We start from the raw sequence: 19107 nt of genomic DNA, 5'->3' as shown, positions 1-19107 counted from the left end.
GAGAGATCCCCTAGAGATCGTGATGGGACTACATGGGTGGGAGATCGAGTGACAAGGTGTGTGCGTGATAGAAGATGCCCCGAGAGATATCGAGATAGACATATGGATGGAAGGAGACAATACGTGTGTTCCTGATGGCTAGTAAGAGATAATCATACTTAGGATCGAGGGGGGGAGTGCTTGCGCCTATGATGGATTGAGGGACTATGGTACTTAGGGGGGTGCGTGTCACATGGAGAGAGAACAAGGGCGGAGAGTGTTGAATGGGTCTATATGTATAGCGCGAGCGAGACATGTGTATGTGTGAACCAGGGAGATATAAGGCAAGTTTGGCTTGCGTCCTGAGCATCTTTTGCCTGGCCTGGGGTTGTGGCTGGATTTCATGCACGCTTGTTTGGTTGCTACCCTGTGAAAAAGAAAGCCCGCCTGGCCTGGGTTCCCTTGCACTTTAATTAGCCTGGCTGAACTCCAGACACTGCAAGTAGCCTGGCCCAGGCGACCGATTTCGAATGCCTGGCCATGCCTGCGTGTGGTCACGAGGCTAATAGCAACATGGATGGATATTAGCATTAAATAATTGATGCATGGATTGATTGATGGGACGTTGATGCTTTGCCTGGCCCAGGCATGAACCAAACGCTTCAGCACCACACAAGCCTGGCCAGGCAGAAATATTTTACATGTCACATCCACACCAGGCAGTACCGGCCATCAAGGCATGAGGGTCAGGTCACGAACCAAACTGACCAATAAAGTTTGAGAGAGATTGAGGAGCCCCGATAAGGCTGAGTGGTGCGTCAGATAGCTGAGAGGGGGAAAGAGATATTCCATCCGCTCGATACTGCGGTGCATGTAAATTTTTTAGAAGTCAAACTTTGGAAACTTTGATCAGGTTTACGCAAATGTTATTTATATCTACAATACCAAAGATACATCATACAAAACTACATCTCATGGTGAATCTAATGGTATATGTTTGCCATACTAGATGTAATTCTTTTTCTCCACGTACATGGTCAAACTTTGTGATGTTTGACTTTTCAATAAATCTGTATGCTATGGACCAAGGAGAGTGCCTCAGTCGAGACAGATCAAGTGTGTGTGAAGGAGAATGAGTGAGTGTGCAAAAAGAGTATGCGTGTGAAAGAGAAAGTGACAACAAACGATAAATTAGAAAGAGAGAGTGTTTTTTCGTTTCTTATGCGAACATATCACGCATGCATCTCCAAGATGGAAAAGCGAGGCGAGGAGATACACGAAGATAGCTAGTGTGTGATTGTTTGCAACGGAGAGAGACACCCCTGTAGCACATGTCCAATAGAGGTGTGGCCAACAAGGAACAAAGGTCGAGAGGGAGACATGGATGGCATGGACGCATGGGGAGGGAGAGAGGGTGTGTTTGTGATAGAGAGATCCCGTCGAGATCGTGAGGGGACTATATGGGTGGGAGATCGAGGGAGTGCGTGCGCGATAGAAAGATGCCCCAAGAGAAATCGAGATAGACCATGCACATGTTTGTGATGGAGACTGAGATTAGCTAATCATATACATATAGGGGGGACTGCGTGTGCCTACAATTGAGTGAGAGACCATCATACTTGGCTAGCTGGGCATGAGATTGTGTGTGTGCGCGTGTGAGATGGAGAGAGAACAAGGGGGAGAGATAGAGTTTTAGATGGGCCTATCGAGTGCGAGTGAGATATGCATGTGTATGTGTGACCCAGGTGGATGGAGAGTTTGAGAGAGGGGGGAAGAGCTCCGAGACGACATAGTGGTGTGTGAGAGAGTTACAGGCAAAGAGCCAAGGAATCTGTGTGCGTACGATGAGTGCACCCAAGATATCTAGCTTGGACTAGCTAGAGTATCATACATAGTGTGCAAGAGAGACCTATAGGTGGTGTATATATGCATGCAAACTAGAAAGACCCCCCCCCCACACACACACACACAAAGAGAGAGAGAGAGAGATGGAGAGAAAGGGAGAGGGACCAACAAGGTTTTTGTGTCGGATGCGTGCGACAGAATTGAATATTGTCGGCGAGAGAGAGAGAGAGAGAGAACAGGAGTCCGGGAGAGGGAGAGGTCGCGTTTTATGCATCAAAGACTGATATAAACCATGTTTCGATATAAACTTGCATTCAAATATTTAAATTGGAGAACATGTTGTCTGCAATCCACACATGAATGGATATATGCGTATATCAAACAAGTTCATTAATTTGACTTTCAACATGTTCATGGAGTACTATAATACTGTACAACATGCTAGTCGATTGAGGTGTTCAATTTTGGATTTAGTTCACTATTTGACCTACTGAACGAGCTATTTCATTGAATCGAGATATTTCATTTTGGGTTTGATTCGCGTTTTTGAGTGGGTCAACTATTTGTCATATAGTAAATCGCTAGCAACGAGCATGTAAAAACACATTACTCCCGAGCATCATCTCTCCATATAAAAAAGAAGTGGCAAGCTAATATTTCAAAATTTGATCCGAATCGACTTGGTAAGGTAGACGTGGATGCTCGTTCTCCCAAAATTTGAACGAACCGTTAAACTCCTCTCTAGTAGGTGGAATTCGCCCGAGCAAATAAATGGGAGACGCGAAATTACCGTCCTATGTGGGACACGCATCAATTGGCTCGTTGTACATCGAGGGTAGGTTCGTAACTTCATCCAAGCGCGCCTTCTCCTCGGCCGAAATGACATGTGCCGAATAATTCATAAACCATGGTCGACAAAACACGCTCTCCTCACCCGAAATAGCTCGCGCCCACTATTTCAAAACACGCTCTCCTCGCCCGAAATCGCTCGCGCCCACTATAGTTCAAAACACGCCCTCCTCGCCCGAAATCGCTCCCGCCCACTATTTGTGGAGAAGCAAAGTTACTCTACTATCCCCGACCCTTAGTACATAGACCCAAGCCGAGAAGCCTATAGGCAAGGGTAGAACTGTAACTCCCCCTCACATTTCAGACAAATGCGTCTGTAAGACATGGTTCCACTCCCCTCACAATTCTCGCCCGCCCGCACCCATTCATACCTCGTGGGCGCCAAATCGCCTTCTCCCCGGGAAGCTCCCTTCTCCCGAGCCGCGAAACCTCAGCCCCACCTCCATGGCGCCCCCCACCGCACCAATTTCACAGCCGCCCTCCTCCCTAATGCCGGAGACACTGTCCATTTGCCGTCGTGCACTAGGCCGTGTGCCTCTTACTCCGTGCTGCTGGTGCTGCCTTGACAACGGCCGCATGAACCGTACCGGAGCCGATTCACCCCCGCCGTTGTTGACGGTGTTGGAGCGGCTCCAACTTCGGATCCATCCAGAGTCTTGGCGTTGCTTCGGTGTAGCCATCGACCGTCGCGACATCTCTCTTTCCCTGCCACCGGTTTCCATCGCAACCGCACCGGCCTCACTGACTCAGCAGCTGGACCTGCCTACTTCACCATGCCGCCAGATAGGTCGCACCCTCATCTCAAATCACTTTATTTAGGCGTCAGTTGTCTGAATTTTTATTCTGGGCCAATCGATTTGCAATGGGAAGCAGCACCCCTCGAGGCGGCGGAGCTCCTAGGCTGCCGGTTGGCTGGTGTCTAACGTAAGGGTGCGGTGCCGCAAGTTCGTTGCGGAAGCAGCGCTTAGATGGCTATCTTTTAGAGTTGCATGGGTTGAAGGTACTGCCGCCGCCGGATCTAGATGACATGGAGTCTTTGTGGATTGGCCCGGGGGCGGCGCAACCACGGCAGTGTGGTGGGGCGAGGAGCGGGGTTTTGGCCGGGGCCACAGACGGCGGAGACAGGCTGCTCTGCCGTTGGTCGCTGGCTCTTCGGGGAAGATTCCAAACAGTGTCAGCTGGGAGGCACAAGATGGCCAGCCATCCGGCGTAGATCGGATAGTACCAAAATAAAATAAAATTATGTGACCCCAATTTAGTCTTCAGTCAATAGACGTGTGACCATTCTCGTACCTTGCTGTTGATCTCTTAGTGTATTTCTTCAGATCAAAGAGATATGTCGTTCTTAACATTATGCGTTATCTACATCTTCAGACACACCGTCTTGTGACTCACCGCAGCTGCTCCAACAAGGGAAGCATACACCAGAAGGGAGCTATAGTCCCCACTCAACAGTTCCCTACATTGAATGCGCGTGCCCGACATGGACAGCCACAACAACTGCAGGGCCATCGACAAGTCAGCACATGATGCTCACTCCTATGGATGGCAGCCAGATAGGTTGTACCCTCATATTACTTGTGTGCAACATTTATGGCTTTGTTATTCATCTAAGCATGGAAAATAGATCATCACATTTCACTGTATATTCATGCTGATCTCTTACGGGTTTTGTTCAGGAGTTAACGTTGTTCCATAGTTCAGCTAAGATACTTGTTCTTTAGGTAACGTTGTTCCATAGTTATCATCCATCGGCCAATTCTATGCCACAGGCTGGTGATTATAGTATTATACCACTTCTAGTATTACCTATGTTGTTCTTTAATACTTTTGTGTGCCATCTAGTTAATCTTGAGTACAAACGATACATATTTTGTAGCTTTCATCTGTGTTCTCCCTTTAGTTTATGAGACCTGTTGCTGCTAGTTAACCCCAGTCCTACTATTTATGTCGTCTCCTACAGGCACTCATTACATAAATCTAACTACTATTTGTCTTCCATGCATGTCAGATATAATTGCACACACTGATATATCCACAAGAACCTCACGGGGCAATGTAAAGGCCAATAAACTTGATGTCAATGATACCCAATATGGTGGAACATGTACAGGAAGTTCTTCAGAAGACCTGTAGAAAGATGATGAATCCTCTTCACCCCACAAGGTCCTTGCTCTAACTTGGCCTATGATATGGGTACAACATGCATATAATGTCCTGGAGTGTATCTACTCTGTTGCAATGCCATGTGCTTAGCATGCTGATCATGCATGTAAATATGTCATGCCTTCCTGTTTTTCAGTACCTATTCCATTCATGATAACATGTTTTCAAATTCAAGTACTGTCATTCTACTCTATCGCAATGCCATCTGCTTAATTTGGACATCATGCTTCTGAATATCTTATGCATTGTTATTCATCAGTATGTACTTCATCTGTCTACCATACCATGTTTTTTTACATTGAAGTGATGTTCTAGTGCTCTGTTGCAATGCCATCTTATTTTCCCAATCATACACGTGTATGTTGCCTTAGTTATTTCTGTGCGTATTCCGCTAGCATATAGTTTTACATTCAACTAGTGTTTTTTGTTGTGTTGTCCTGTCGTATCCCTAGCTCTTACACCATACTCCCTCCGTCCGGATTACATGTTGCCGAAATGGATAAAAAAGGATGTATCTAGAACTGAAATACGCCTAGACCCATCCATTTTTTCTGGATGGAGGGAATACATGTCAATATGTCATGCCTTTCTATTCTTCAGTACCTATTCCATATCTCTGCTATCGCATGTTTTATAATTAAAGCACCATTCTTCTATACAAGGCATGCAAGGGGAAGACGACTATGTTAGAATCTGAAGGGTTACAAACAAGGCCTTTGCAAAAGATCCAAACGTCAGGAGATAACAAACCAACTCCAGTTTTTATAGATACTGCTCCAGCACAGAGAAACCCAACTCCTACTGATAATAAGCAGATTCCAGTGGCCAAAGAACTAGTCCGCTCCAATCCAGCAAAAATTCTAAGAAGCGTGTGTGTATCCTTGCATCATGAAATTTTATGGCATGCTGATCATATTTTCTACATGTTTCTTACCCATCTCTCTTTTAGAAAATAAGCTTAACACATAGAAGAATTTCTGCAATGGTATCGTTTATGAGGAAAGATTCTTGCATGAATTCTCTGTGTTCCAATGTAGATGTAAGTACCTGTTGTATATCACTATATTTTTACATTAGCGTGTATTTTGTTAATCAGCGTGAATCCAACCTTTATCTGATCTAAATTTAGTTGTAGCAAAATGTATGATTAAAGGCCATAATGTTGATTTTTGCAAGGAAAACTGCTTGGTAGTTTTGCATCCTAAGCTGCATGAGTGTACTATCTCATATCAGTGGGTTTGAATACTTTGGTTCTGCAGTGGGTTTTTCAGTGTTTTTTACTGTGTTGTCCTGTCGTATCCCTAGCTCTTACATCATACTCCCTCCATTTGGATTAAATGTCGCAGAAATGGATAAAACTAGATGTATCTAGAACTGAAATACGCCTAGACCCATCCATTTATTTCCGGATGGAGGGAATACATGTCAATATGTCATGCCTTTCTATTCTTTAGTACCTATTCCATCTCTGTTGTAGCATGTTTTATAACTGAATCACCATTCTTCTATATAAGGCATGCAAGGGGAAGACGGCTATGTTAGAATCTGAAGGGTTACAAACCAGGTCTTTGCAAAAGATCCAAACGCTAGGAGATAATAAACGAACTCCATTTTTCATAGATACTGCTCCAGCACAGAGAAACCCAACTCCCACTGATAATAAGCAAATTCCAGTGGCCAAAGAACTAGTCCACTCCAGTCCAGCAAAAGAATGTCAACTCCATTCTAAGAAGCGTGTGCGTATCCTCGCATCATGAAATTTTATAGCATTCTGATCATATTTTCTACATGTTTCTTACCCATCTCTCTTTTAGAAAATAAGGTTAAACGATACAAGACTTCCTCCATTGGGATCGTATTCGAGGAAAATATCTTGCGGGAATTCTCTGTGCTCCAATGATGATGTAAGTGCCTTTTGTTTATCACTATATTTTTACATCAGCGTGTATTTTGTTAATCGGCGTGAATCTAACCTTTATCTGATCTAAAATTAGTTGTAGCAAAATGTTAAAGGCGCAAATGTTGATTTTTGTAAGGAAAACTGCCTGGTAGTTTTGCATACTGAGCTGCATGAATGTACTATCTCATATCACGCACATTACTGAATTGTAGTGCTTCTCTGGTTGCCCATTCATTCATTGTGTCAATGTTGCTTTCGTATTACCTTACCTGGCTGATGATAGTTGTGCCATATTGTGTTAATTTGGTGTAGGCTAGTTACCCAAACGTTCGTTGTGTCAATGTTGCTTTCCTATTATCTGACTTGGCCAATGATAGCAATGCTAGTGTGTTAATTTTGTGTAGGCTGCTGAAGATAAGAAGACAAACTCTGAAAACAGCAAGGCAACCCCATTGTTTCTTTCCAGTAAATCTAGGCCAGGTAATATGGCAATAACTCATGATTAATCTATTTGGTTCCCGTCCTAATTTATGTTATGATGCACTGGTCGAGACACTCTCCACTATCAATAATACAAGCCTGCCAAAATCGCCTTCTGAATCTGTTCAGTATCCTCTATCTCTAATGTAACGGAATAAATGTATGTTTGTGAACCAATTAATGGCTGAAGCAATGATGGAAATGGTGGATGAATCAGAGGTGCAAAGTCGTGCGACACAACAACTGATCAATGTTTTCAGAGACAGTGTAGCAAAGCAGCAAGAACTTGCCCACATGCTTATGGGTGTCATCTGTGCTGAGGTTGCAGATTGTGATGTTGTGGATGGTTAGGTTCTGCTCATTTATTTGCACTGGCATCATTCTTTGATTGCCCAGTGGATGTAATTTCCTGTAATATATGCTGGATGTGCAACGTTATTCCCTGTATGCTGTACCTTTGCTTGATCGGTTTTGGTCCTGTGCATAATTGCTCGTCGTAATGGGCTCAAATTATCTAATTGGCCTAAAGACATGAACGAACTTTAGTGGGCCCATTAAGTTAATGGGCCATTACTAGGCTGAAAGTTAATGGTCGGCCCTCTTACCTCCCGGGTCTTTAACAGGTCGTTACTAAGTTTGGGCTACGTATGGCCCAACTATACTGTAGGCCTTTAGCAGGCCGAAAGAGACAGCGGGCTTGTACTGGACCATGAAGATCATGGGCCGCTAAGAGGCCGAAAGTCAGGTCGTATTATAAACGGCCCAACTGTGTTGTGGGCCTTTAGCAGGCTGAAAGAGAAACCGGGCTGGTATTGGACCATGAAGGGCATGGGCCATTAAAAGGCCAAAACTAAGGTCCGACTACAAATGGACCAACTCATTTATGGTCCGTTAACAGGCCAAAAGGCACATAGGGCCGGGAATTGGCCCAACACTTAAATGGGTCGCTAAAAGGCCAAAATTCAGATCTGACTACAAATGGCCCAACTGATTTATGGGCCGTCAACAGGCTGAAAGTGACACCAGGCCAGAAATTGGCCCAACACTTAAATGGGCCGCTAAAAGGCCGAAACTCAGGTCTGACTACAAATGGCCCATCAGATTTATGGTCCGTCAACAGGCTGAAAGACACACCAGGCCGGAAATTAGCCCAACATTTAAATGGGTCGCTAAAAGGCTGAAAGATGTACATCCTGAAAATTGGCCCATCCATTAAATGGGCCGTTAACAGGCTGAAATCTCATCGGGCCGATATTGAGCCCAAATATATAGCGGGCTATTAACGGGCTCGAACTGACGATGGGCTGCAATGGTGTCAAATCTTTAACGGGCCGAATTGGCACATATCGTATGGGTCGTGGGCTTAAATGGACCTGACACAAGTAGGCCTTATATGGGCCGGCCTGCTAATTTTTACTGGGCCGGCCTTTTTCACCGGAATGGGCCACTGTTGAGCCGTGCCACGTGTCGACATATCATAGGCGCCTATCTGACCCACTGACGAGCTGACATGCATTTCGTCCGGCCAATAAGAATTTTACACGTGGAAATTTCCCATTGGTCGGGGCTGTTAACGTGTTATCGGATCCAAAACCCGACCCGATAGCTTAACGGTGTTCCGTTACGGTGGATGCCACGTGTCGGTCACCCTTGACGAAAGCACTTCTGTGATGCGCGATTTATCATCATGGAAGTGGACACTTCCGTGATGATAATTTTGGTAATGTCATGGAACACTTCTATGACAGCACAGGTATGACTATGTTGATTCTGTCATAAATTTGTCATGGATGTACATGCATGACAAAAAAAGCAACCTACTGTGACAAACACGTATCATCACGGAAGTGTTTTTTTTGTAGTGAGTGGTGCTTACAAAGCCTCATGTGATGCTCCTACATCATCAAGTGAGAAACAAGCCTTCAATGAGGAATTGAGCCTAATGGTGAAGAACTTCAACAAGTTCTACAAGAGTAGAAGCAAGGAAAGAAGTTCCAAGTCAAGGTCCTACAATGATAAAAGATCTTCTAGTCATGAGCGTAATTGCTACAATTGTGGAAGACCCGAACACTACTCCAATGAGTGTATGGCTCCCTACAAAAGAAGAGAAGACTCACCTAAAAGGAGAAGTAGAAGAGAAGAATCACCTCCAAGAGAGAGGAGTGGAGATGATCGTTATGAACGAAGAACCTCTCGCAGAAGCAAGGATTCGGAAAGGAAGGACAAGTCATCAAGAAGCTACACAAAAATAAGACACCAAGCTCATGTTGGTGAATGGGTATCCGGCTCCGACTCCAACCATCACTCTGAGACAAGTTATGACTCCGACTCAGAATATACTCAAGATGAAGGTGCTGCCGGTCTAGCACTTGTGTCGACCAACTCCTATGACATATTTGACTCACCAAATGAAGGAACTGGAAGATGCTTCATGGCTAAAGGCCCAAAGGTATCACACCCTGACTATGTTGATTTCAATAGTGATGAAGATGATTTGCTAGGTGATGATGATTTACTTGTTGACAACTCTAGTGATGAAAACTATGATGAACTTGCTATTAATCATGCTAATCAAGATAAAACGAATAATGATGATAATAAGGAGCTTGAGCGTCAAACTAAAGAACTAAACACTCTTAAGTTAGCTCATGAAACTACCTTAGAAGATCATCGAGAGCTTTTAAAGACTCATGAGAAGCTACGCTTTGAAAAGCTCAACCTTGAGCAAGAGCATGGGTTCTTAAAAGCAATCAATGATGATCTTTGTAAGAGAAGTTCTTCTTACATTGCCAAGCATTCACTCTTGTCTACTTACATGCCAGAAGTAAAATCTAGTAACAAGGGTAAGAAAGATTCTTCTTCTAGTAGTAACAATAATCATGTTAAATACAATGTTGTTGCTTCTAGTAGTTCTCTTGATTCCACTAATGTTTCTCTTAGCCAAGTTACACTTGAGGAAGAAAATAGCTTATTGAAGGGAATTATAGATAAAGGTGTTTACAAGACCCTTGCCTGAAGTAAGCAATTTGAGGAAATTGTACGCAAGCAAGGAAGGCACCGGAAGAATCAAGGTATTGGTTTTGAACCAAAGTTCAATGCCAATGAGTGGGAAGAAGATCAATACCTGCTACCTCTTGAGCACTGCGTTGGATTTCCCCGAAGAGGAAGGGATGATGCAGCAAAGTAGCGTAAGTATTTCCCTTAGTTTTTGAGAACCAAGGTATCAATCCAGTAGGAGGCTACGCTCGAGTCCCTCGTACCTACACAAAAACAATAGCTCAACGCAACCAACACGCTTAGGGGTTGTCAATCCCTTCACGGTCACTTACGAAAGTGAGATCTAATAGAGATGATAAATAATATTTTTGGTATTTTTGGTATAGAGATGCAAAGTAAATAAAGTAAAATAAAAGTAAAAGCAAAGCAATAATAAAGTGATGGAGATTGATATGATGAGAAAGAGACCTGGGGGCCATAGGTTTCACTAGTGGCTTCTCTCAAGAGCATAAGTATTCTGCGGTGGGTGAACAAATTACTATTGAGCAATTGACAGAATTGAGCATAATTATGAGAATATCTAGGTATGATCATGTATATAGGCATCACGTCCGAGACAAGTAGACCGAAACAATTTTGCATCTACTACTATTACTCCACTCATCGACCGCTATCCAGCATGCATCTAGAGTATTAAGTTAAAAACAGAGTAACACCTTAAGCAAGATGACATGATGTAGAGGGATACTTTCATGCAATATGATAAAAAACCCATCTTGTTATCCTCGATGGCAACAATACAATACGTGCCTTGCTGCCCCTTCTGTCACTGGGAAAGGACACCGCAAGATTGAACCCAAAGCTAAGCACTTCTCCCATGGCAAGAACAACCAATCTAGTAGGCCAAACCAAACTGATAATTTGAAGAGACTTGCAAAGATAACCAATCATACATAAAAGAATTCAGAGAAGATTCAAATATTATTCATAGATAGACTTGATCATAAACCCACAATTCATCAGTCTCAACAAACACACCGCAAAAAGAAGATTACATCGAATAGATCTCCACAAGAGAGGGTGAGAACATTGTATTGAGATCCAAAAAGAGAGAAGAAGCCATCTAGCTACTAGCTATGGACCCGTAGGTCTGAAGTAAACTACTCACACTTCATCGGAGGGGCTTGGATGATGATGTGGAAGCCCTCCGTGATCGATCCCCCTCCGACGGAGCTCCGGAACAGGCCCCAAGATGGGATCTCATGGATATAGAAAGTTGCGGCGGTGGAATTAGGTTTTTGGCTCCGTCCCCGATCGTTTGGGGGTACGTGGATATATATAGGAGGAAGAAGTACGTCAGTGGAGCTTCATGGGGCCCACGAGGCAGAGGGCGCGCCCTAGGGGGGCCTACCCTCGTGACCACCTCGTGGCTTTCTTGACGGAGGGTCCAAGTCTCCTGGATCTTATCTGATGAGTAAATCACGTTTACAAAGGTTTCATTCCGTTTGGACTCCGTTTGATATTCCTTTTCTTCGAAACCCTAAAACAGGCAAAAAACAACAATTCTGGGTTGGGCCTCCGGTTAATAGGTTAGTCCCAAAAATAATATAAAAGTGGAAAATAAAGCCCAATAATGTCTAAAACAGTAGATAATATAGCATGGAGCAATCAAAAATTATAGATACGTTGGAGATGTATCAAGCATCCCCAAGCTTAATTCCTGCTCGTCCTCGAGTAGGTAAATGATAAAAACAGAATTTTTGATGCGGAGTGCTACTTGGCATAATTTTAATGTAGTTCTTCTTAATTGTGGTATGAATATTCAGATCCGAAAGATTCAAGACAAAAGTTCATATTGACATAAAAAGATAATACTTCAAGCATAGTAACTAAGCAATTATGTCTTCTCAAAATAACATGGCCAAAGAAAGTTCATCCCTACACAATCATATAGTTTAGTCATGTTTCATTTTCGTCACACAAGAATGCTATCATCATGCACAACCCCGATGACAAGCCAAGCAGTTGTTTCATACTTTAGTAATCTCAAACCTATAAACTTTCACGCAATATATGAGCGCGAGCCATGGACATGGCACTATGGGTGGAATAGAATATAATGAAGGGGGGTTATGTGGAGAAGACAAAAAAGGAGAAAGTCTCACATCAACGAGGCTAATCAATGGGCTATGGAGATGCCCACCGATTGATGTTAATGCAAGGAGTAGGGATTGCCATGCAATGGATGCACTAGAGCTATAGATGTATGAAAGCTAAACAAAAGCAACTAGTGGGTGTGCATCCAACTTGCTTGCTCACGAAGACCTAGGGCACTTGAGGGGGCCCATTGTTGGAATATACAAGCCAAGTTCTATAATGAAAAATTCCCACTAGTATATGAAAGTGATAACATGAGAGACTCTCTACTATGAAGATCATGGTGCTACTTTGAAGCACAAATGTGGTAAAAGGATAGTAACATTGTCCCTTCTCTCTTTTTCTCTCACTTTTTTGGGCCTTTTCTTTTCTTTTTATGGCCTTTTTTGGGCCTTCTCTTCTTTTTTTATGGCCTTTTTTTATTTATTCCCCACTTGGGACAATGCTCTAATAATGATGATCATCACACTTCTATTTATTTACAACTCAATGATTACAACTCGATACTAGAACAAAGATGACTCTATGTGAATGCCTCCGGCGGTGTACCGGGATATGCAATGAACCAAGAGTGACATGTATGAAAGAATTATGAATGGTGGCTTTGCCACAAATACTATGTCAACTACATGATCATGCTAAGCAATATGACAATGATGAATGTGTCATGATGAACGGAATGATGGAAAGTTGCATGGCAATATATCTCGGAATGGCTATGGAAATGCCATAATAGGTAGGTATGGTGGCTGTTTTGAGGAAGATATAAGGAGGTTTATGTGTGAAAGAGCGTATCATATCACGGGGTTTCGATGCACCGGCGAAGTTTGCACCAACTCTCAATGTGAGAAAGGGCAATGCACGGTACCGAAGAGGCTAGCAAGGATGGAAGGGTGAGAGTGCGTATAATCCATGGACTCAACATTAGTCATAAAGAACTCACATACTTATTGCAAAAATCTACAAGTCATCAAAAACCTCGGCACTACGCGCATGCTCCTAGGGGGATAGATTGGTAGGAAAAGACCATCGCTCGTCCCCGACCGCCACTCATAAGGAAGACAATCAAATAACACCTCATGTTTCAAATTTGTTGCATAACGTTTACCATACGTGCATGCTACGGGACTTGCAAACCTCAACACAAGTATTTCTCAATTTCACAACTACTCAACTAGCATGACTTTGATATTATTACCTCCATATCTCAAAACAATCATCAGCATCAAACTTTTCTTAGTATTCAACACACTCATAAGAAAGTTTTATTATTAATCTTGCATACCAAGCATATTAGGATTTTAAGCAAATTACCATGATATTAAGAATAATCTAAGTGAAGCATGAGAGATCAATAGTTTCTATAAAACAAATCCACCACCGTGCTCTAAAAGATATAATTGAAGCACTAGAGCAAAATTATAAAGCTCAAAAGATATAAGTGAAGCACATAGAGTATTCTATCAAATTCCAAATCATGTATGGCTCTCTCAAAAGGTGTGTACAGCAAGGATGATTGTGGTAAACTAATAAGCAAAGACTCAAATCATAAAAGACGCTCCAAGCAAAACACATATCATGTGGTGAATAAAAATATAGCTCCAAGTAAAGTTACCGATAGAAGTAGACGAAAGAGGGGATGCCTTCCGGGGCATCCCCAAGCTTTGGCTTTTAGGTGTCCTCATATTATCTTGGGGGTGCCATGGGCATCACCAAGCTTAGGCTCTTGCCACTTCTTGTTCCATAATCCATCAAATCTTTACCCAAAACTTGAAAACTTCACAACACAAAACTTAAAGTAGAAAATCTCGTGAGCTCCGTTAGCGAAAGAAAACAAAAGACCACTTCAACGTACTGTAATGAACTCATTCTTTATTTATATGGGTGTTAAACCTACTGTATTCCAACTTCTCTATGGATTATAAACTATTTTACTAGCCATAGATTCATCAAAATAAGCAAACAACACACGAAAAACAGAATCTGTCAAAAACAGAACAGTCTGTAGTAATCTGTAGCTAGCGCAAGATCTGGAACCCCAAAAATTCTAAAATAAATTGCTGGACGTGAGAAATTTATCTATTAAACATCTGAAAAAATAATTAACTAAATATCACTTTCCAAATAAAAATGAAAGCAGTTCTCGTGAGCACTAAAGTTTCTGTTTTTTATAGCAAGTTCAACAAGACTTTCCCCAAGTCTTCCCAACGGTTCTACTTGGCACAAACACTAATTAAACACAAAAAAACACAACCAAAACAGAGGCTAGATAATTTATTTATTACTAAACAGGAGCAAAAAGCAAGGAATAAAAATAAAATTGGGTTGCCTCCCAACAAGCGCTATCGTTTAACGCCCCTAGCTAGGCATAACAAGCAAGAATAGATCTAGGTATTGCCATCTTTGGTAGGCAATCCATAAGTGGCTCTCATGATAGATTCATATGGTAATTTTATTTTATTTATAGGGAAGTTTTCCATGCCCTTTTTTAATGGAAATTGAAATCTAATATTCCCTTCCTTCATATCAATAATTGTACCAACCGTTCTAAGGAAAGGTCTACCGAGAATAATAGGGCAAGAAGGATTGCAATCTATATCAACGATAAAATCTACGGGCACATAATTTCTATTAGCAACAATAAGAACATTATTAATTTTTCCCATAAGTTTCTTAATAGTGGAATCCGCAAGATGCAAGTTTAGAGAGCAATCATCAAAATCACGGAAATCTAGTAAATCACAAAGTTTTGGGAATAGTAGAGACACTAGCACCCAAATCACACAAAGCATAAAACTCATAATTTTTAATTTTAATTTTAATAGTTGGTTCCCACTCATCATAAAGTTTTCTAGGGATAGAAACTTCCAATTCAAGTTTTTCTTCATAAGATTGCATCAAGGCATCAATGATATGTTTAGTAAACGCTTTATTTTGACTATAAGCGTGAGGAGATTTTAGCACGGATTGCATAAAAGGAAATACAATCAATTAAAGAGAATTTTCATAATTAAATTCCTTTAAATCCATAATAGTGGGTTTGGCAACATCTAGGGTTTTAATTTCTTCAATCCCACTTTTATCAAATTTAGCATCAAGATCAACAAATTCCGAATTCTTAGAACGCCTTCTAGGTAAAGGTGGATCATATTCAGTCCCATCATTATCAAGATTCATATTGCAAAACAAAGATTTAATAGCGGACACATCAATAACTTTTAGATCTTCATCATTATTTTCATAGGAACTAGAAGAACACGCTTTTATAAAGGCGTCTTTCTTAGCATGCATCCTAGCGGTTCTTTCTTTGCACTCGTCAATGGAAATTCTCATGGCTTTGAGAGACTCATTGATATCATGCTTAGGAGGAATAGATCTAAGTTTCAAAGAATCAACATCAAGAGCAATTCTATCAACGTTTCTAGCCAAATCATCAATCTTAAGCAATTTTTCTTTAATCATAGCATTAAGATTCTTTTGCGAAGAAATAAATTCTTTAATATTAGATTCAAAATCAGAGGGCATATTATTATAATTTCCATAAGAATTGTTGTAGGAATTACCATAATTATTAGAGGGATTACTAGGATAAGGCCTAAGATTGAAATTTCCTCTATACGCATTGTTACCAAAATTGTTCCTACCAACAAAATTCACATCCATAGATTCATTATTATTCTCAATCAAAGTAGACAAGGGCACATCATTAGGATCGGAAGAAACACTCTTTTTAGCAAATAATTTCATAAGTTCATCCATCTTTCCACTCAAAACATTAATTTCTTCTATCGCATGCACCTTTTTAGTAGATCTTTCAGTATGCCATTGAGAATAATTAACCATAATATTATCTAGGAGTTTAGTAGCTTCTCCTAAAGCGATTTCCATAAAAGTGCCCCCCACGGCCGAATCTAAAAGATTTCTAGAAGCAAAATTCAATCCGGCATAAAAATTCTAAACAATCATCCACAAATTTAAACCATGAGTAGGGCAATTACGTATCATTAATTTCATTCTCTCCCAAGCTTCTGCAACATGTCCATGATCAAGTTGTTTAAAATTCATAATATTGTTTCTAAGAGAGATGATCTTAGCGGGAGGAAAATACTTAGAGATAAAAGCATCTTTGCACTTGTTCCATGAATCAATACTATTTTTAGGCAAAGACGAAAACCAAGCTTTAGCACGATCTCTAAGCGAAAAAGGAAATAGCTTCAATCTAACAATATCATTATCGACATCTTTTTTCTTTTGCATGTCACACACATCAACAAAGCTATTAAGATGTGTAGCGGCATCTTCGCTAGGAAGGCCGGAGAACGGATCTTTCATGACAAGATTCAACAAATCAGTATTAATTTCACAAGATTCAGCATCGGTAAGAGGAGCAATCGGAGTGCTAAGGAAATCATTATTATTGGTATTGGTGAAGTCACACAAGTTAGTATTATCTTGAGCCATCGCGACAAACAAGCAATCCAACATACAAGCAAACAAAAAGCAAACGGGCAAAAAGGCAAATGGAGAAAGAGAAGGAGGATAGAGAGAGAGGGCGAATAAAACGGTAAGGGTGAATTGGGGGAGAGGAAAACGAGAGGCAAATGGCAAATAATGTAATGCGGGAGATAGGGATTGTGATGGGTACTTGGTATGTTGACTTTTGCGTAGACTCCCCGGCAACAGCGCCAGAAATCCTTCTTGCTACCTCTTCAGCACTACGTTGGATTTCCCCGAAGAGGAAGGGATGATGCAGCAAAGTAGCGTAAGTATTTCCCTTAGTTTTTGAGAACCAAGGTATCAATCCAGTAGGAGGCTACGCTCGAGTCCCTCGTACCTACACAAAAACAATAGCTCAACGCAACCAACGCGCTTAGGGGTTGTCAATCCCTTCACGGTCACTTACGAAAGTGAGATCTGATAGAGATGATAAATAATATTTTTGGTATTTTTGGTATAGAGATGCAAAGTAAATAAATTAAAAGCAAAATAAAAGCAAAGCAATAATGAAGTGATGGAGATTCATATGATGAGAAAGAGACCCGGGGCCATAGGTTTCACTAGTGGCTTCTCTCAAGAGCATAAGTACTCTACGATGGGTGAACAAATTACTATTGAGCAATTGACAGAATTGAGCATAGTTATGAGAGTATCTAGGTATGATCATGTATATAGGCATCACGTCCGAGACAAGTAGACCGAAACGATTCTGCATCTACTAATATTACTCCACTCATCGACCGCTATCCAGCATGCATCTACAGTATTAAGTTAAAAACAGAGTAACGCCTTAAGCAAGATGACATGATGTAGAGGGATAATTTCATGCAATATGATAAAAAAACCATCTTGTTATCCTCGATGGCAACAATACAATACGTGCCTTGCTGCCCCTTCTGTCACTGGGAAAGGACACCGCAAGATTGAACCCAAAGCTTAGCACTTCTCCCATGGCAAGAACAGCCAATCTAGTAGGCCAAACCAAACTAATAATTCGAAGAGACTTGCAAAGATAACCAATCATACATAAAAGAATTCAGAGAAGATTCAAATATCAATCATAGATAGACTTGATCATAAACCCACAATTCATCGGTCTCAACAAACACACCGCAAAAAGAAGATTACATCGAATAGATCTCCACAAGAGAGGGGGAGAACATTGTATTGAGATCCAAAAAGAGAGAAGAAGCCATCTAGCTACTAGCTATGGACCCGTAGGTCTGAAGTATACTACTCACACTTCATCAGAGGGGCTTGGATGATGATATAGAAGCCCTCTGTGATCGATGCCCCCTCCGGCGGAGCTCCGGAACAGGCCCCAAGATGGGATCTCGTGGATACAGAAAGTTGCGGCAGTGGAATTAGGTTTTTGGCTCCGTCCCCGATCGTTTGGGGGTACGTGGATATATATAGGAGGAAGAAGTACGTCGGTGGAGCTTTGAGGGGCCCACAAGGCAGGGGCGCGCCCTAGGGGGGGTGGCCCCTACCCTCGTGACCACCTCGTGGCTTTCTTGATGGAGGATCCAAGTCTCCTGGATCTTATCTGATGAGTAAATCACGTTTTTGAAGGTTTCATTCCGTTTGGACTCCGTTTGATATTCCTTTTCTTCAAAACCCTAAAACAGGCAAAAACAGCAATTCTGGGCTGGGCCTCCGGTTAATAGGTTAGTCCCAAAAATAATATAAAAGTGGAAAATAAAGCCCAATAATGTCTAAAATAGTAGATAATATAGCATGGAGCAATCAAAATTTATAGATACGTTGGAGACGTATCAATACCCCAAGACGAAGTTTGTTCCTCAACAAGAGAAGTATGATCCTACTTATTTCAAGAGAACACAAGCTCAAGATGATCTTCCACCACAAGACCACAAGCAAAAAGGCAAGGACAAGCTTCAAGACGAGATTGATGCATTTGAAGAAGCTCCCAAGGCCTTGGTCAAGTGTGTTCCCAAGACTACATCAAGTTCTACTTCATCAAGTACGACTACAACTCCAAGGATTCCCATCAAGTTGATGTGGATCTCGAAGAAGAAGAACTAGAGAGTTCTTAAGGGTGACTCCGCCAACATACTTCACTCATATCATTTTGGCGAGAACAAGTGCAAACAACTTCCACATCTTGCACTAGGTCAAGGAGTCACAAACCCTCTTGTTGGTAAGACAAGTGACAAGGTAAGCTAATGCTTTCATGGACATCATCTTGTGTGTACTTCACTCTATGTCTATGGATA

The sequence above is a fragment of the Triticum aestivum genome, chromosome 5A (assembly GCF_018294505.1).
Source record: "Triticum aestivum cultivar Chinese Spring chromosome 5A, IWGSC CS RefSeq v2.1, whole genome shotgun sequence".
Classification (NCBI taxonomy): domain Eukaryota; kingdom Viridiplantae; phylum Streptophyta; class Magnoliopsida; order Poales; family Poaceae; genus Triticum; species Triticum aestivum.
Note: the sequence above shows the minus strand (reverse complement) of the source record.